The 20,442-nt window shown below is 49.1% G+C and overlaps 1 protein-coding gene and 1 long non-coding RNA gene across 3 annotated transcripts in view; one reads left to right on the forward strand and one right to left on the reverse strand.

Moving 5' to 3' along the window:
* LOC147096878 (uncharacterized) overlaps window positions 1-20,442 on the forward strand; it is a 159,172-nt gene that overhangs the window by 122,110 nt on the left and 16,620 nt on the right. Inside the window, exons 3-4 of one of the 2 annotated variants that reach the window (XR_015074568.1) lie at window positions 4,687-4,772; window positions 18,303-18,433. This is a non-coding gene — a long non-coding RNA (uncharacterized LOC147096878). The remainder of the gene's footprint in view (window positions 1-4,686; window positions 4,773-18,302; window positions 18,434-20,442) is intronic. The other variant, XR_015074567.1, reaches the window with a different exon arrangement.
* Window positions 1-20,442, reverse strand: part of LOC147096879 (sodium/calcium exchanger 3-like) — a 715,867-nt gene that overhangs the window by 99,725 nt on the left and 595,700 nt on the right. The window lies entirely within an intron of this gene.

A 20,442-nucleotide genomic window follows, 5' to 3' on the forward strand; every position in this document is an offset into this window, starting at 1 on the left:
AGAAACCCCACAGTGCAGATAGAGGCCATTTCGGCCCATCGAGCCTGCACCGACACATATCCCACCCGATCCCCGTAACCCCTGCACCAACACATATCCCACCCTATCCCCGTAACCCCATGTATTTAATCCCCCTAACACTAAGGGTCAATTTATCATAGCCAATCAACCTAACCTGCACATCTTTGGACTGTGGGAGGAAACCGGAGCACCCGGAGGAAACCCACGCAAACACGGGGAGAAGGGTACTTACACTGGAATGGACAAGCCCTAACTTTTTCTGGCGAGTTTCGTATATATCAAGTAAGTACAGCAACTTCACACCGTTCCATGTGTTTCGATGCCGAGTCTCTCGGCGAGATATTGTTACCGCGCAGCTTCTGGAGGAGCAGAGCATCTCGGACTGCAACTTCCGGATTTCCGCGTTTAACTGCACATGTGCAGTTTAGCTGGAAGTTGCTGTCCGATTTACTCATTAATAATGATGGACACTGTTAGGCTCACCGTTATTTTTACCGCAAAAGCAGTTTGACTGACTGTAACGGAGAAAGGGACCAGCTGTGACCAAGGGCAGAGTCTGGAATATGAAGCAGTTTGTCCCAATAGAGCCTGCGGTCTGAGCCTACCAACATCAACAACACGTTCGTACAAAATTACTTTGTCCACTATTTTAACAGAGGGATTGAAACCGCAGTAATGAGGAGTATAGTAAGCCTCAAAGGAAAGAATCCAAAGCCACAAAAGCCATTGGAGTGGATTACAGTTAGTTCTACTCTCCAAAACATGTCATAGCCTTAAACATGCTCGCAGACATCATTTATTAAAGCCCTGCACAGTTTGTTGTTCTAGCCACTGTTGCCTACTCTGCGACTATCATACGATGGAAAAGCATTATAACATTATGTCGGGGTGTAATGGGACCGTGTGACGGAGAGCGATTACTGACAAATAAATCATATCAGGATTATTTTCCTCTGGCCTTCCCCCAAATTGTGATTAAAAATCAGAGGCAGCTGTGAGGAAAACTGGGCACTAATCCTTCACTGCTATTCTATTCCTGGACAGCAACACGCCTGAACTTCCTCTACTGTTTTTCTGGGATCTGTACTAGAAGAGGGTGCAGCAATATCATAGAATCATAAAATAGTATAGCACAGAAGTTGGCCATTCGGCCCATCAAGACTCCACCGGCTCTTTCCAAGAGCTATCCAGTTAGTCCCACTCGCCCGCTCTTGCCCCATGTCCCTGCAATTGTTTCTCCTTCAAGTATTGATCCAATTCCCTTTTGAAGGCTACCATTTTGAATCCACCATTTCACACAAAGGAATCTCCGGAGAGCTTTGCACGCAGATTTCCATCATCGCACAGGGACAGCTGATATTGTCAAGAAAGAAGGAAATCGTTTTGTTGCTTCAGTACTTGTTGCAAAATGCTGTTACTAAGATTTAAACAACCTAAAGCTGGGTCCTGGGCGGCAGTGAGCTACTGTAAACCTTCCCTCAGCTGCAGGTAAAGGCACAGGCCGGACTGCAGAGGCCTCCGCTGGGTCTCGCCATGGAGAACAGCACCACTTACCTTGGAGATGGAGCTGGAAGGACTCCGACCTCAGCATAATATCTAGGTAAGTTTTATAGCATGGCAAAAATAACATGGCAGGGAAGCATTACAGTAAGGGTTCCATTTACACAATTGTTTTTTACTGTATTAATTCTCGGGATGTGGGCATCACTGGCAAGGCCAGCATTTATTGCTACAGTCCGTGTGGTGAAGGTGCTCTCGCAATGCTGTTAGGGAGGGAGTTCCAGGATTTTGACCCAGCAGTGATTCAAAAAAAAAATGGAGATAAAGGTCCAAGTTAGGATGGTGCGTGACTTGGCATGAAACTTGGAGGTGATGGTGTTCGCACGCACCTGCTGCCGTTGTCCCTCCAGGTGGTGGAGGTCGTAGGTTTGGGAGGTGCTGCCAAAGAAGCCGTGGTGAGTTGTTGTAGTGCATCCTGACATGAATCAGTCATTCATAAAAGAAAGGCTTATGAAATGATACTGAGCGGCCTGCGGGTGGCGCTGTCCAGGGAGAGTATAACTACTTGGGCATGGGCCCAGCTTGTGCACGGACATTCTTAACAGGAACTAGTGAAGGACACAACTAGATCTCCATGTTGTAAAACAGTTGATTAAAGCTTTGTTTAACACTTAGACCAAGTGCCTAGTAGTTTTCTTACGTCACATCCTGTAGTTGCGGGGAAGTTGCTGCAATCTTTCATCAGGAACACTGAGTGAACACTTGAACAAGTATAAGCTGATCAAAGGGAGGCAGCAGGGGTTTGTGAAGGGTAGTTCACGTCTGATCTACCAGAATGTTTTGAAGAGGTCACTAACATGGTGGAGAGGGGAGTGTCTATGCATGTTCTCCCTATGGACTTCCATAGGCATTTAATAAGGTTCCACACAAGAGATTATTAGCAAAAAAAAAGCATGGAATTGGAGGTAACCTCACGACATGGGTTGGTAATTGGCTGAGAGACAGGAGACAAGGGTAATGGAAATTGGAACTCTCTCCCCCAACAGGTTGTGGATGCTGGGGTAAGATTTTTGTTAGGTAAAGGTATCATGGGACATGGATCATAGGTGGGAAAATGGATTTGAGATACAGATCAGCCATGATCTAATTGAATGGCGGAACAGGCTCGAGGGGCTGAATGGCCTCCTGTTCCGATGTTCCAAAGTGACGGAATCCTACTGACGCTTGATTGGAAATTCTGAACATGTTCAGTCTGTGCTGTCTTCTGGAAGCTACGAGAATAATAACCCTGGGTCAAGGTATCAACTTCAAGCCCAGGTTTTGAGAGAGGCTGAGATCTTCACATAACATGATTAATCAAGAAACTCAAACACACAAAGACAACTTTACAGCTTGGTTTAATTTGTAATTCTTAATTTTGATTATGTTAGAAACCTTGGTCCTAAAATTCCACTGAGATCCTACTCCCCCCCCCCCCCCACCCCCGCCACCCTCTCCTAACACTCCCACCCACCACTCCATTCCCCCGTCCCCCATAACTCCAGAGGGAGACTGTCGAAACCCGTAGGGAAATGGGGTAAAGGCCCACTTCAGAAGTTTATGCCGGCTTCTGCTGGTGTCCCGCCAGAGTTGTAGCAGAATACTGATAGAACCCCTGTTGAAATTTCACACCCTTATTTCTATCCTGTATTCATCAGGCTGAGAGCAAAAAATAATTGCTGGATGAATTTGTTTTCCAAAAAGTATTTTGATCAATTTGAAGTTTAGCATCTCCTTTCATTTATTGGTAGATTCTTGCAACTGGTCAATTAGGATTACTTGTCCTTCTAAGACCTCAGTAGTGTTCCAATGGAAGTTTAATTACGTGCCTATCTTTTGAATTATGATTTGTCAGTGTTTTAGCAATACCAAATTTAAGCCAATCGGATACATTTGCGACACAGAATTTGCATGTCATAACTGTGAAGTTACAATGGAAATGAACGTGCCAGACCGGAAGTGTGATGTGACAGACCGGAAGTGTGGCGTGACAGACCGGAAGTGTGACGTGACAGGCCGGAAGTGTGACGTGACAGGCCGGGAAGTGTGCCGTGACAGACCAGAAGTGTGACGTGACAGACCGGAAGTGTGACGTGACAGGCCGGAAGTGTGACGTGACAGGCCGGGAAGTGTGCCGTGACAGACCAGAAGTGTGACGTGACAGACCGGAAGTGTGACGTGCCAGACCGGAAGTGTGCCGTGACAGGCCGGGAAGTGTGCCGTGACAGGCCGGAAGTTTGCACATATGTAAAATATTTATAACCATCCAGCCAAGCTGAGCCAAATGGCCTTCCTCCTCAGAATCATCCTTTTATTTATTTTGTTGGCTGGGTTCTGTTGATGAAAGTTTGTGAAACATTCTGCATGGTACATGCCTTATTACATTTCACAGAATAGATTCATAATGAGGTCAAATACACAGCATAGCATGTAATAGAAACTCTCATCGCTGAGCTCGAACTCAAATAACAACAAAGACCAGACTGCAATCAGCTCCAGCTAATGGGAACTTCTCCAGCCATCTGAATCAATTTACCCAGTGCGAGCGACAACTCAAGGCAAAGAAAACATTAAAATCTCAGAGAACTTCTTTGTTTTCATTCATTTTCCTTTGAAATGCTTGACTAAATAAAAAGAAAAGTGAAACAAATTTAATAGAAAGTTTGAACCAAAAATGGAATATGAATAATGCCCTTGTGTCTGCGTTTGTTGTTTTCAGTTAATTGAATTAGTCCAAAGAACAATTCTCGTGATTGTCCTTGAGAAATCCTCGGTCTCCTTGAAGAATCTTGGTGGAGTATTGCTCTCAGAGGGATGGCATTGGGTTCAAGGAGGCCTCAGCAGCTAAGACTCCCAAATCTTTCAGAAAAAGGTTGCCCTAGCAACACAGCATCAGTTCTTTACAACAAACTGTGCAAAAAAAATCAATTACCTACGGACCAAAGAGCATTTAATCACCAGGCAACAGAAAGCATCCTTCAAACAAACAGCTTCACACTTAACCCCAAACTTTGCAGCAACCTGTTGTCTAATGCGTAAGAGTGTGTGTGTGTGGCAAGTAGGATAAACATTTAAATTTTTTAATGGCCATTTTAAGGAATTATTTTTCATTCCCTCTTTCTCTAGGTTCCACCCACATCACACCTCATTCCCCATCTCGGCAAAATTCTGCAGCTTTTCGCTCTCACCATCTGAAGGAGGGACATAGGGAGGTGAGGATATGGGAGACGATGTTAAAGAAAGAAAGACTTGAATTTATCTAGTGTCTTTCACGACCTCGGGACATCCCAAAGCTCACTTCAGCCAGTGAAGTACTTTTTTTGAAGTGTAGTCACTGTTGTAATGTAAGAAATGCAGCAGCCAATTAGCGCACAGCAAGCTCCTGCAAACAGCAATGTGATAATGACCAGATAATTTGTTCCTTTTTAAGTGATGGTGATTGAAGGATAAATATTGGCCAGGACACCGGGGAGAACTCCCATGCTTTTCTTCAAAATAGCGCTGTGGGATCTTTTATGTCAACCCGAGGGGGCAGATGGGGCCTCGGTTTAACGTCTCATCTTGTTCTTATTCTGTACTTACCAAAAGGTAGACATTCAACTGCAGTTTGTGAGCAGCTGATGGCCGTATGAGAGGGATGTATGTATTTTTTTTCTCTGATTTTGCCTCCCTCTCAGTCGAACATCTCCCCTCTGCTCAGCCTCCCCATCCCCCCCCCCACCGCCTCCCCATAACAGCTAGCTGAGACCAAGAAATCAGTGGGTTTGGGGTCATGGGCAAAGTTTCCATGTCTTACTGTTGCAAAGTGTAGCTACAATTATTCTGACAGAGTGCTAATTGCTGCAACAAGCAAATATGCAAAAGAGCTGAAGCGCAATTAAAACAAGGAATAATACATAGATAAAATGCAGTTTGTACTACCTGCAGGATACTGTAGCAACAACTGAACTTATTTTGATAGCGCCTCCCAGCCCTGCAACTTCTACAAGAAGGATAAGGGCAACAGTGCCGTGGGAACACCATCGCCCCCAAGTTCTGCTCCTGGTCACACACCATCCTGACTTAGTCATATATTGCTGCACCTTCATTGTCACTGGTCAAAATCCTGGAATTCCCTACCCAACACCACTGTGTGTGCACCATCACTACACGGACTGCAGCGGTCCAAGGTGGAGGCCCACCTTATCGGGGCAAGTGGAATGGGCAATAAATGCTGGCCTTGCTAGCGACGCCCACATCCCAAGTGCAAATAAAGCAAGATATGCGCAACAGATACATGAACATCTGAAAGAGAAAAACAAATCATGGTCTCACCCAAATTTTTAATTCCAGATATCTAGCTTTCCAATGAAAACAATATAGTGGTATAGGTGGAAGATGCACGGAATCTGAACCCAGGTAAACTAAGCTGAACTGTTGTAAATCAAATGATAGCAAAATACTGCAGATGTTGGAAATCCGAAATAACAGCAGAAAATGCTGGAAAAACTCAAGTTAGTTCTACTCTCCAAAACATGTCATAGCCTTAAACATGCTCGCAGACATCATTTATTTTATTAAAGCCCTGCACAGTTTGTTGTTCTAGCCACTGTTGCCTACTCTGCGACTCTACCACACGATGGAAAAGCATTATAACATTATGTCGGGGTGTAATGGGACCGTGTGACGGAGAGCGATTACTGACAAATAAATCATATAAGGATTATTTTCCTCTGGCCTTCCCCCAAATTGTGATTAAAAATCAGAGGCAGCTGTGAGGAAAACTGGGCACTAATCCTTCACTGCTATTCTATTCCTGGACAGCAACGCGCCTGAACTTCCTCTACTGTTTTTCTGGGATCTGTACTAGAAGAGGGTGCAGCAATATCATAGAATCATAAAATAGTATAGCACAGAAGTTGGCCATTCGGCCCATCAAGACTGCATCGGCTCTTTCCAAGAGCTATCCAGTTAGCCCCACTCGCCCGCTCTTGCCCCATGTCCCCGCAATTGTTTCTCCTTCAAGTATTTATCCAATTCCCTTTTGAAGGCTACCATTTTGAATCCACCATTTCACACAAAGGAATCTCCGGAGAGCTTTGCACGCAGATTTCCATCATCGCACAGGGACAGCTGATATTGTCAAGAAAGTAGAAAATTGTTTTGTTGCTTCAGTACTTGTTGCAAAATGCTGTTACTAAGATTTAAACAACCTAAAGCTGGGTCCTTAATACCCGAAACGTCAACTCAAATTTCTCTCCACGGATGTTGCCTGAGCTGCTGAGTTTTTCCAGCATTTTCTGTTGTTGTAAATCAAAACCAAGGTTATAATGACGCCTGTGAAATATTCCCTGTAAATTATTTTTGGCGCCGCACGGTCCCTTTAAGGGGCTGTACAGGTCGTTCAAAATACCGTGCAAGTACTGTTTTTGTATTGAAAAGCCGGCTGCGCAGGTTCCCTGGTACGCCGCGCGGCCTCGCAGCTTAAAGGGAACTCTGCTCCTGTGCGATCCAACTGTGTTTGAGGTTTTCCCTTTCGTGTTTGCTAATCACATGATTGGCCTTTTCCACTCATAAAGTATATTTGCATCTGCACCTACTGGTAAAATACAGGATAAAAATGTTCTCTTGTGACAATCCATCCGCGAACCATGGTCCTCCAGCCTCATAGCAGAGATAGCTGAGAGCCTCATAATTAGGGTAACAAATAATGTGAGAATGTTTTATAATGTGGATGGGGTATATTAGAGAGAGAATGGTTGCTTTCTTTCCAATTTTAAGAACAATGGGATTGAAGTAGACCATTTGGCCCATCAAACCTGTTCCTCCATCTTATTTTGTCAATCTCCATTTCCTGCCCTTTATCCCTATCTCACTAACACAAGATGGGGAGCAAGCCCGAAAACATTGCGAACCAGTGCACTTGCTCTTTGCTATTCCACTGCTGAATACGCCTGCCCTGCATGGGAAAGGTCTACTCATGCCAAGAAGATGGATGCCGTTCTGAATGCAAGCTGCCGATTTATCACAGGTTGCTTAAAACCAACAAATACCAACAGCCTATATATCCTGGCGGGTATCGCTCCCCCTGATATAAGAAGAACGGTAGCCAGCAAGAAAGAGCGACTCCGTCAAACATCAGATGAGAGGCACCCTCTGCGTTGTCATACACCTACACCCAGCCGCCTAAAGTCAAGGAAGGGCTTCATGAACAGTGTTATTCCATTACAATCAACCTCATCTGAAGCCTGCATCGCCTTGTGGAAAGACCAGCTCGCCAGTCTTGAACAACCCCCAGTGATGGAAATTTTACCTTGTGGCGACACGCTACCACTGGACATAATCCGCTCACGGCGGCACGGACAGTTTAAGCAGACGCCCCCAGCCGGGGGCCCTTTCCTCCAGCAACTTGTTTCCCGCAGGGACAGGCTGCCGGGAGCACTTCCTGTCTGGGGAGTATTTAAGTGGATGCGCAGGCTTTTCCAGTTCCTCTTTGCCATGAGGTAGAATAAAAGCAATTGTGTTTTACTAGCTCTGGTCTCGACTCCCACGTTTGCCGCGGTATCTCAACACTGGTGACCCCGACGCTCAGGACGAATCCTAAGCTAGCATGGCGGATACAAACGCAGCCACGGTTAAACTACCGGACTTTTGGGAGAACCTGGCCGAAGCCTGGTTTGTTCAAGCTGAGTCCAGATTCCGGCTGAAACACATTACAGTCGACGCCACAAAGTACGACTACCTCGTCTCCTCTCTCACCTACGCCACAGTCCCCAAGGTTTGGGCAGCGCTGCAGGATCCACCACCGGAAGGCAAGTACGAACATCTGAAGGCTGCGCTCCTTAAAAAATTTCAAACGTCCTCTTACCAGCGCAACTGCCAACTCCTTGACCTCCCCGGCCTTGGTGACGCTTTACCCTCGGATCTGCTTTCCCACATGCTGTCCCTCTCGGACGACAAAAACACCGGCGCCCTCTTTCGCACGCTTTTCATTCGGCAGCTCCCCGCCAGCATCCGCCCGCTCATTGTGGAGTCTGGCTCCACGGACCTGAATGACATAGCCGAAAAGGCCGACCGGCTGCTCTCTGCATAGTCCGCTCGCGACGTCGCGTCCGACCTCACGGCAACGACCACGCGGTCGTCCCGGCCCACTAGGCCCGACCGCCCTACCACTCCGGGTCACTGCTACTGCCACACCCGTTTTGGCACTAGGGCCCAACGCTGCACGCCACCGTGTACTTTCAAACCCCCCCCCCCCCCGCACCGGCCCCCGCGATGGCCGCGGGGCAAAAGGGGCCTCTACTGTACGTCACCGACGACAGAACCAACCGCCGATTTCTGTGCGACACAGGGGCCCAGCACAGCATCACCCCCGCCTCCGCCCTCGAAATCCAATGCGGCACACGGGGTATCACGCTGGCCGCAGCCAATGGCTCTGACATCCGCACATATGGCACCTGCATGGTCACACTCGACCTCGCGAGCCGCCGCTACCACTGGGAGTTCCTCACAGCCAAGGTCCTCTGCCCACTCATCGGCGCCGACTTCCTACGCGCCCACGGCCTCCTTGTCGACATTCCGAGGCACCGCCTCGTTGACATCAACACTATGGCCCCCATCCCCGGCGCATTCACCCTGGCCCGTTCGGCCGGCCTGACGACCTACTGCCTCGCAAGAGCCACGGACGACTACTCGGCACTCCTAGCCGAGTTTCCCGCCCTCACTAACCCGACCTTTTCGGCCAAAGCCGCCAAACACGGTGTGGAGCACTATATCCCCACCACCGGCCCCCCAGTTTCTGCCCACGCCCGCAGACTCAACCCAGCCAAGCTGGAAATCACGCGGGCCGAGTTCACCACCATGTAACAACTCGGCATCATCCGCCGCTCCAGCAGCCCTTGGGCCTCGCCCCTCCACATCGCCCCCAAGCCCGGCGGAGGCTGGCGCCCTTGCGGGGACTACCGCCGCCTCAACGACGCCACCACCCCTGACCGATACCCAGTGCCACACATCCAGGACTTCTCGGCCCGACTGGCCGGATGAACCGTCTTTTCCAAGGTCGACCTGGTGCGCGGTTACCACCAAGTCCCCGTACACCCCGCGGACATCCCCAAAACGGCCGTCATCACCCCATTCGGCCTGTTCGAGTTCCTGAGGATGCCCTTCGGCCTCAAGAATGCAGTCCAGGCTTTCCAGCGCCTTATGGACTCAGTCCTCCGGGACCTGAACTTCCTATTCGTCTATCAAGACGACATTCTCGTGGCCAGCTCCTCCAAACAGGAACACCTCGAACACCTTCGCACCCTGTTCGGGTGCCTAGCCCAACACGGGCTCATCCTCAACCCGGCGAAGTGCCAATTCGGCCGAACCGAGATCGATTTTCTCGGTCACCACATCACCCCTGCTGGGGCTGTCCCCCTGCCCAACAAGGTGCAGGCCGTCCAGCAATTCCCCCGCCCCACAACCATCAAGGGCCTCCAGGAGTTCCTCGGGATGGTGAACTTCTTCAACAGGTTCATCCCTAGAGCTGCAGCCCTCATGAAGCCCCTATACGACTCCCTCCGAAGTAAATCCGGCAAGATGGACGTAGCCTGGACCACTGACGCGTCAGCCACCTTCGACGCCACCAAAAACGCGCTCGCCGACGCCACCCTGCTCGCGCACCTGAGGCCCGATGCCCGGGTCGCGCTCACCACCGACGCCTCCGACCACGCGGTCGGAGCCGTGTTCGAGCAGTGGGTCAATGGCGCGTGGCAGCCACTTGCCTTCTACAGCCACCAACTGCGCCCCCCCCCGGAGGTCAAATACTCCACTTTCGACCGCGAGCTTCTCGCGCTCCACCTGTCGGTCTGCCATTTCAGGTTCCTCCTGGAAGGCCGCCCCTTCACTGCGTACGTGGACCACAAGCCGCTCACATACGCGATGGCCAAGCACACCGAACCCTGGTCCGCTAGGCAGCAACGCCAGCTCGCGGCCGTGTCCGAGTTTACTACGGACATCCAGCACGTCTCCGGTAGAGACAACGTTGTCGCCGACTGCCTTTCCCGTCCCGCCATCTGCGCGAATCACCTCGCGGTCGACTACGCGCAACTAGCAGCGGCCCAGCTCACGGACCCAGACCTCCTCTCGGCGGCTACCAGCCTGCCAGGGCTACGCCTAGCCAAGGTCGCGCACGGGCCCGAAGCCACGGCAGTCACTTGCGACGTCTCACTCGGCCAACCCAGGCCGGTCGTCCCTGCAACCTGGCGCCGCTGCATCTTCGACGCGCTCCACAGGCTCTCCCACCCGGGTTCCCGCGCATCCGTCAAACTCCTCTCCCAGCGCTTCGTCTGGCGCGGCCTCAGCAGAGATGTTCGGACTTGGGCCACCTCCTGCCTCGCCTGCCAACGGGCTAAGGTACAGCTGCACACAAAAGCACCCCTGGGAGACTTCGAGGTACCCAGCCGCCACTTCGACCACGTACACGTCGACATCGTCGGTCCTCTGCCGCCATCGCAAGGCCAAACTTATCTCCTCACGATGGTCGACCGCTACACATGCTGGCCTGAGGCAGTGCCGCTGACCTCCACCACCACAGCCGACATCGCCAGGGCGTTCGTTAACACCTGGGTTGCGAGGTTCGGCGTACCGGCCGACATAACCTCCGACAGAGGCGCCCAGTTCACCTCCAAACTCTGGACGGCCACAGCACGCAACCTCGGGGTGACACTCCACCGAACCACGGCGTACCACCCGCAGGCCAACGGGCTTTGTGAACGCTTCCACAGGTCACTCAAGGCCTCACTCCGCGCCGGCCTGCAGGACAGTACCTGGACTGACCGCTACCGTGGGTGCTACTAGGCCTACGCACCGCGGTCAAGGAAGACCTCCAGTCCTCGGCAGCGGAGTTAGTCTACGGACAACCGCTGCGCGTCCCAGGCGAATTCCTTCCGGAGGCTACCACGCCTTGGACGGCCGAACAGCAGCGGCTCAACTCTTTCTCTTCCGCTCAGCAGTTCGCCCCACTTCTGGTCAACCGACATGGCGAACTTGCACCTCACGTCCCGCCAAATTTACAGCAGGCGCGCTTCGTCTTCGTGCGACACGACGCGCACCGTGGGCCCCTGCGACCCCCGTACGATGGACCGTACGAGGTACTACAAACCGGGGACAAGGTCTTCAAGCTGCGACTCGGCGACAGGGTCGACACAGTCTCCATCGACCGGCTCAAACCAGCACACACAGAACCAGGGGAACAGGTCCCCGTGGCCCGGCCTCCAACTAGAGGCCGTCCCGCCAGCAAGCCAGCATAGCCGGTGGCGAACCGCCCGGCCCCACCAACTAGACCAGCGACCACTCAGAGCCGCAGCGGCAGAACCATCAGACCACCGTCACGACTCGTCCACTCCTCCTAAGCGGATTCTGGGGGGAGCTCTGTGGCGACACGCCACCACTGGACATAATCCGCTCACGGCGGCACGGACAGTTTAAGCAGACGCCCCCAGCCAGGGGCCCTTTCCTCCAGCAACTTGTTTCCCGCAGGGACAGGCTGCCGGGAGCACTTCCTGTCTGGGGAGTATTTAAGTGGATGCGCGGGCTTTTCCAGTTCCTCTTTGCCATGAGGTAGAATAAAAGCAGTTGTGTTTTACTAGCTCTGGTCTCGACTCCCACGTTTGCCGCGGTATCTCAACAACCTGATGAAAGCCTTCCCCCAGGAGCTAATTGCAACTGGGCAACCTGGAAGTGCCTTAACAGACTTAGGACCGGTGTAGGTTGCTCAAAGGTGTCACTAAGCAAATGGGGATATTCAACCAGCCCGACAACTTGTGAATGTGGAACTAAGGCACAGACTATGCAACATCTCCTGCAATGCCCATCGTTAGAGGAACCCTGCACTGTTGCAGATCTTGCCGAATCCAACAACAAGGCGCAAAAATGTGTCCAGTTCTGGCTGGGCTATGTATAGACTGTCCGTCGACACGATAAGAAGAAGAAGATCCCTATCTCTTAGATACTTTCTTGGGAAGCAAGGGCACTATCTCCCTTTTAAACACCTCAACTGATTCAATAGCCTTCTGGAGCAGTGCATTCCACAGCCTCGCTGCCCTTTGTGTAAAGAAAAAGTACTCCTGGATTCACTTTTAACCTGGTCAGCTCAAGCTCTACTGTGTTGCCATTCCCTGGATTCCCCTACCTGAGGGAAGAGTCAATCTCTATCCAGCTTGCAAATTCCCTTCACTATTTTAAACATCTCAATCAAGTCACCAATTAACGTCCTCACCCTCAGTGAATATAACCCAAATTCACCCAGTCCTTCGTCATTGTCCAGTGCCTTTATCCCAAGTGAGTCATTGCTGGACTCTCTCCAACACACACACACAGTGCATTCTTTGTAAGATGAGGCCATTGAAATTCCAAGGAACGGTGCTTGGCTCACTCGCTTGACCGTATGTCTTGTGAATCTTTTTAGAATCATAGAATGATACAGCACAGAAGAAGGCCATTCGGTCCATCGTGCCTGTGTCGGCTCTTTGGTAGAGCTATCCAATTAGTCCCATAGCTCTTTCCTCATAGCCCTGTAAATATTTTACCTTCAAGTATTTATCCATTTCTCTTTAAAAGTTACTATTGAATCTGCTTCCACCGCCCTTTCAGGCAGTGCGTTCAGATCACAACAACTCGCTGTGTAAAAAAATGTCGCCTCTGGTTCTTTACCCAAGCATCTTAAATCTGTGTCCTCTGGTGACCGACCCTTCTGCCACTGGAAACAGTTTCTCCTTATTTACTCTCAAAACTATTCCTGATTTTGAACACCTCTATCAAATCTCCTCTTAACCTTCTCTGCTCGAAGAAGAACAACCTCAGTTTCTCCAGTCTATCCACGTAACTGAAGTCCCGCATCCCTGGTACCATTCTGGTAAATCTCCTCTGCACCCTCTCCAAGGCCTTGACATCCTTTCTAAAGTGTGGTGCCCAAACACAGTACTCCAGCTGAGGCTGAAACTGTGGTTTATTAAGGTCGAGAGTAACTTCCTTGCTTTTATACTCTACTAGCTGGAGTGCCCGGCGGTGCTGAGGCTTTTTTGAGGGCATGTTGTTGTTGGAAGAGAGAGAGAGAGCGACTGGGGGGGAAGAGAGAGAGCGACTGGGGGGAAGAGAGAGAGCGACTGGGGGGGAAGAGAGAGAGCGACTGGGGGGAAGAGAGAGAGCGACTGGGGGGAAGAGAGAGAGCGACTGGGGGGGAAGAGAGAGAGCGACGGGGGGGTAGGGGGAAGTCGAGAGATCATCGACCTGAAACGTTAACTCTGTTTCTCTCTCCACGTATGCTGCCTGACCTGCTGAGATATAAATATGGAGTAGCTATCTCTGTGATTGGCCATGTGGAGTTGCTGGAGAAGGTGACACTGTCATTGAAAGAATGGATGTGATGAGGCAAATGGCAGTGTCTGAGAGAATGGGAAGGTTTTCAAATTTAACATTCAGATAAAACCCACTGACACACAAATTCCAAAGTAACTGCTGACACAGTAATGACTTTTCCAGTGAATTTCATGCCAGATATCGCACAGTGGCTAACCACCATTGAAAGTTCTTGCTGGATCAACAGAGTGACGGGTAGAATGCAAAATAGTCAGTCTGAACAATCTTCAAATATATTGCAATGTTTAAGTAAACAAAGCAAAGATTGTAATTTTTCCTCTGTGCAAGTCTGTCAGAATTACTGATCGCTCAACATGATCGAAACTTCCTTGTTATCATATAATTGATCTCCTGTTCACTATAATAAAAATAACTGATGTGGCCCTGCAAGGTTTGATTCGGGTGAAATATCAAACGTAGCAAAGTTGAGACTTTACTTCTCTTTTCGACTCAAAGTTCCAATCCACATCTACTCCATGTCCTTCACGTTTCTTGCAAGCTAATCGGTGCTTTAAGCCACCGACACTATAAAGCCTATAAATTCCATGTGTTATTTTCAGTGGTTAGCTCGGGGAACAGAGCTACGTTTCTTTATCTAATAGCAGACAAAGAGCTGCAGCAAAAGCTAGATTATCATTGTGATAACCTCGCAGATGAAATGACACAGGCCACCTATGAGGTTTTGTTTCAGTCAAGCAATCTGCCCTTTACAAATACAGCACGCTAGGGTTACTCATGGGAAGCGATGGAGAGGCTTCCAATGATGTGGGAGAAATAGAAACAGACAAAAGCAAAATGACTCTAATAATCCATTTTCAAATGACCTACCATCAGTACTTCAACATTAGCAGCAAGAATCTTCAAAACTTTGTGCAAAAGAGGAAAGGTCTGGAGATCAACTCTGATGATGGACATCGAGAGACTAGCTCTTTCTGGCTTGGGACTAGCCAATGGTTTGTTGGAAAAATATTCTTTAACCAAAAAGCCTAGGCCTAGAAATTCAGTGGCCTGCGCCACCAGTTTGCGCCCAAAGAGGGCACTCAGTGGCTTTAGCGCCACTGGCCACACCTACCACGATATTTAGCAGGGCGCTAATGGCGGCGTTAGCCTGTAGCGCTGCGCCGCCACCGATGACGTCATCGGTGTGCGCAGCGCCCCGCTCCCGCCCCGATGACCATATTTGGTCGCGCCCGCCTCTTTAACGCCGGTCGCAAATAGCGACCGGTTCACAGGGCCTACCTGTGGCGGTAGTGGCGCTAGTTAAGGTGGAGGTGCGGGCGGCCGCTTTTTCGGCGGCCGCCTGCCAGCACCTCCGTCCCCGGCCTCCTAAACACCCCCCCCCCCCCCCCCCCCCGTGGCATTGCCGGCTGTTTCCCGAGAGCCCGGCACTTCTCCTTGGTGCCGGGCTCATTTGCTGGCACTCGCGAGCGGGGATCGCGCTGTTGCAGGCACCTCCCCCTTAACAGTGGGAGGAAGGCCTGCAGTACCGCAGCGTGCCGTGCCGCAGTGTGTGGCGCTGCGGCCCTTAGCGCGCCGATATTCAGGGTGAGCGCCCCAAGCGGGGCGCGGGGAGCCTCGAGTAGCGGCCCGCTTCCATTTGGGGCGAAGAAACTGAATATCCGGATGGCACAAGTGGCTCCGCTCGCAGCGGTAACTCCGGCGCCCAGGTGAGCTTGGCGCCCCAAACGGCGCCCAACTGAATTTTTAGCCCCTAGATTTCAAACAACCTTGGTACTGGATGAACTAAACTAAGGTTTAATCTTTCCAAAAGGGCTTCAGTATGTGAAATGAGATTGGATAAGATATTGGGAATGATCTAGGGAATAAGATTTGTATTGGTACAAGAATGAGATTAACCAAAATTGGAAGTGATACTGGAATTAAGGGAACAAGACTGATAAATGAATTTGGGGTTGGGGCAGGGTCTGATTATGTGTTTGAGATGAAAAATCATTACATTTGTGGTTGGGATGAGGTCTGTTGAAACTTTGGATTTTGGAATAATTGGTATTTAATTGTTAATCCTTACCTTAATCCTAAAATAATATTTTGACAAGTCATTTCAGTCAGGTTTCTTTCATCAAATTCTCTGAAATCAACTGGCAAAGTACAAGACTGATAATTCAGGTGGGTTCTGTCTGGATTAGGATGAACGAAATGAACTGAATAATCTTCCATAATGTGTGAAGTCAACATTCACAGCTAAACATTGCTACCTCAGAGTTAACCAATATTATAAAATCTTCCGAAACTGAAGAAGGACGTTTGAAAAACATTGAAGCATTTAAGGGAAAGCTAGTTAAGCACATGAGGGAGAAAGGCATAGAAGGATAGGGTGAGATGAAGAGGGGTGAGAGGAGGCTCGTGTGGAGCATAAACACCTGGGCTGACTGGCCTGTTTCTGTGCGGTACATTCGATGTAATTCTATACAATAGCATTAGTTCACAGCATCAGAAGATCTCTCAGGTCACCGCTGTAGTCCTTATTTATTTGCTTCCTGCCACAATTGTTGCTTCTTAACTGAAAGGCACAACAGTATCAGTATCAAAGTGGCAGCTTGGCTCCGAGGTAGCGCTCTTGCCTCTGAGTCAGAAGGCTTCAGGTTCTAGCGCCTCACCAAGGTTTTCCAGACTGACACTTCAGCGACATTCTGAGACAGTATTGCACATTACTGGAGGGCGCTGTCTTTCAGCGGAGATCTGAAACCAGTGTCCAGGCAAACATAAAATATCCTATAATAAAAACAGAAAATGCTGGAAATACTCAGCAGGTCAGGCAACATCCGTGGAGAGAGAAACAGAGTTAACGTTTCAGGCCGATGACCTGTCATCATAATATTTTAGAATCGTCTGACGAAAAGTTATCGGCCTGAAATGTAAACTCTGTCTCTCTCCACCCATGTTGCCTGGCCTTCTACTTCCAGCATTTTCTGCTTTTATTGCAGATTTCCAGTATTCGCGGCATTTGTATAAAATATCCTACGGTGCCTTTTTCAGAGAAGAGTAGGGCGATCTCCTCGTGTCCTAGCCAACATTCATCCCTCAGATTGTCCGCTCATTCATTTATAGAACCTTGCTGTGCGCAAATTGGCTGATGCATTTGCCTAAAAAAAGCAGTGACTACACTTCAAATGTGATTTGGGATCGTGAAAAATGCTATATTAATGAAGTTCTTCTGTTCTATCGGGAGAGTTTTGTTATTTAATAAGATGCTTATACATAATTAACAGTAAAGGTTACAGAACGGTACTCATTTTTCTTCACATGAAATAAAATGTGGAGCAATTACAGGTCAACCCATTAGTCACCATCCATCTTTAACTCACTACCCTTGGCCGCAAGAACACTCCTATAACACGGCTGGTGATGTTGGTGATATCTTGAGTGGTGTAGCAAACTTAGTCCTGTCCCATTTTCAACAAAACACAACAAAGGGGCTACATTTTCGAACCATGGTCTCTAAGTGGCCAGAGGATATATTCCCCAGTCCCTTCCAAGCACCGCAGCTTGCTTTTACAACCAACCTTGAGCCCTCTTAAAGTGAGAAAGAAAGAGAAATGACATCCTTGGGATGTCTCCAAGCATTTCACATTCAATAAATTACGTTTTAAGTGTAATCTGCCTGTACTAAAGGCAAATAAACTCTTAAAGGGACAGTCCTCGTACCATAGTCTATATTTCAAGCTAAACTGTTGTGAGGAGTTGCCAAATGGGGCCCTGTGATGAGGGAACATAAGAATTAGGGAGCAGGAGTAATCCATATGGCCCATCGAGCCTGCTCCACCATTCATAAGATAATTTCCATATCCCTTCATTCCCTTAGAATCCAAAAATCTATCGCTCTCACCCTTGAATATACTCAACGATTCAGCATCCACAGCCTTCTGGGGCAGAGAATTCCAAAGATTCACAACCCTCTGAGTGAAGAAATTCCTTCTCATCTCAGTCTTAAATGGCCAACCTCTTATCCTGAGACTATGGGCTGGATTTTGTCAGTGTGAGTGGGCTGGGGCGTGTCAGGTGGAAATTGTGTCAGGACCCCGACTCCCAAGTGAAGTGTTGAAAAAGTGGGATTTCCCCTAATCGGGCAATTGATTTCCTGCGTGTGGGAACCCCTGGCCCAATGAGTCTTTTCATACAGAAAGTTGCCTCCGATGACGTCATCGATGCTGCTGGATTTAAGGCCTGCAAGCAGCCTTGCTTCTTCTGGAGACTGCAAAGGCTCTGCAAATTGTATGAAGGAGTTGATTTCCTGACAATGTCAACGATCAAGCAAAAGTGTGCACCTCGGTTTGATGAGCCCTCCCTACAAGCTCTGTTGTACGGAGCCAGCTGTAATAAGGAGGTGCTGTTCCCTTCCTCAGGGAGAAAAAAGTCACCCCAGCAGACAATAGCTGTGTGGCTGCAAGTGGCCGAGGAGGTCAACTGCATTTCAATGAGCCGCAGAACCTGGCTGCAATACAGGAAGAGGTTTCATGACCTCCGCACAGGAAAAGTGAGTATGAATTTCCCATCACGCTCAATCTGATCCCAATGTTGTTGCGCGCTGGCGCCTTCTGGCCTGTACAGCTTCAGGTGGGTGACTAGCAGCTTGGTGCTCCTGTTGATGCTCCTGCTGTTGGTGCTGCTGTCGTTCATGGTTCTGCAGCTGCCGCGGCTGGTCTTTGTCCGAATCTGATGTCCAGGAGGAAAGGAATTACATGGTCGCCCTGCTTCTGGTATATGCCTCAGTTGAGGAAGCGCTCAGTCAAGGTGGGGAGAGGGGTTCCCCAGGCGGTCACACTGGAGATGGGTGTCAGGCTCCAAACCTCCACAACAATGAATAGGCCTGCTAAAAGCTCGCCCAGACCTGAGACAACAAAGTTCTGCCACCTGCAAATGATCATCGGTGAAAACTCCTTTGTAATGGTGAAGCTGCAGCTGTTAGTAAGCAATCCGCTTGTGAGGCCGCCAGGATTACCTGGCGTGTTCCAGAGGAGGCGTGTAAGATGGGGGAAATGTCTAAAAATCGGAAAGGCCTCTCAAAATGGGATAATAGAGGCAATTAAGGGGCCTATCCTGCCTCTTGGAAGCAGGATGGAAAGGGGGTCAGAAAACACATTTGGGAAAATTGGTCGGAGGCGGGATCGGGCCCGCCCGCCATTTTTGGCGATTTTACCACCTCGCACGCCTCCAAACCCGCTGCCTCATGCTTGGCAAAATCAAGCCCTATGCCTCCTAGTTCTAGACTCTCCAGCCAGGGGAAACAACCTCTCAGCATCTACCCTGTCAATACCCCTCAGAATCTTATGTTTCAGTGAGATCACCTCTCATTCTTCTAAACTCCAGAGAGTATGGGCCCAAGAAAGAGAAAGGTAGAAGGATAGTCATCATTGTTGTAGATGAAAAGTTTAAACCAGGGTTTATGTAATAAGTTGTTGCAATCCAAAAATAATTAATTCTGTGCTGATAATTTAATTGGAACTTTGAAGGATACATTCTGAATTTTTCTTTCTCTTACCTTTTCACAATCTTGGATATTTAAGATCTTTAAATATGTAATTTAATACAGAAAACAGTAGTAAATAAAGTGAGGTATGTTACGAACTGATTCACAAACTAAGATAAATTGAAAAGAATTTTAAAATAATTGACCCAGATAATCTTGAGGTTACTCTGAGGAAAACAGAGGGTCTTCAGCCTTTGGAGGGACACTAAAAAACGTTTATCTATTCTCAAACTCCATGGACTACAAGTTGCAAAGGCAGATCAGTCATGGGAATTCTGAGCTGGGTACAGTATCAAGGGTCATCTGTGCACAGGATACAGAACAAAAGGTGTGTGAGTAAGATCCAGTGAACACCAATGAGATGAGTCCCATCTTTTCTTTCGGCAGTGCTGATTGAGGGAGGGATATTGGCCAAGACACCAGGAGAACCTGCTGTCCTTTTTTAAATAGTGCCATAGGATCTTTAACAGCCATCTGTCCCACTAGAACAGATAGAAGGGGCCTTGCTCTGATCCAAAGGTTGACACTTTTGACAAATCAGCGCTCCCTCAGTATTGCAGGAAAGTCTCAGCCTAGATTATGTGCTCAAGTCCTGAAAAGCCATTTAAGAGGTATATGCTTTGCTGGTGCGATCAGTCTATATGAAGATGGTGGTTGCTTAGCACTTTACACCTTTTGTCATTTATCAACAATTCAATGCGATGGCTGGTCCCATTAAATTCTTTCCTCATTGCTGCGGGAGTGGTAACCATCGCAACCAAGAGATGACAGGATTCACATCAAGGGCTTTGGATACATGCTAAGATGAACATCACCTCCCAAACCTTCGACCTCTACCACCTAGAAGGATAAGGGCAGCAGGCACATGGGAACATCATCACCTCCCAAGTTCCCCTCCAAGTCACACACCATCCTGACTTGGAAATATATCGGCCGTTCCTTCATCATCGCTGGGTCAAAATCCTTGAACTCCCTCCCTAACAGCACTGTGGGAGCACCTTCACCTCACAGACTGC

The sequence above is a fragment of the Somniosus microcephalus genome, chromosome 34, assembly GCF_052327205.1.
Source record: "Somniosus microcephalus isolate GS21.2 chromosome 34, FLI_Smic_1.0, whole genome shotgun sequence".
Taxonomy (NCBI): Eukaryota; Metazoa; Chordata; class Chondrichthyes; order Squaliformes; family Somniosidae; genus Somniosus; species Somniosus microcephalus.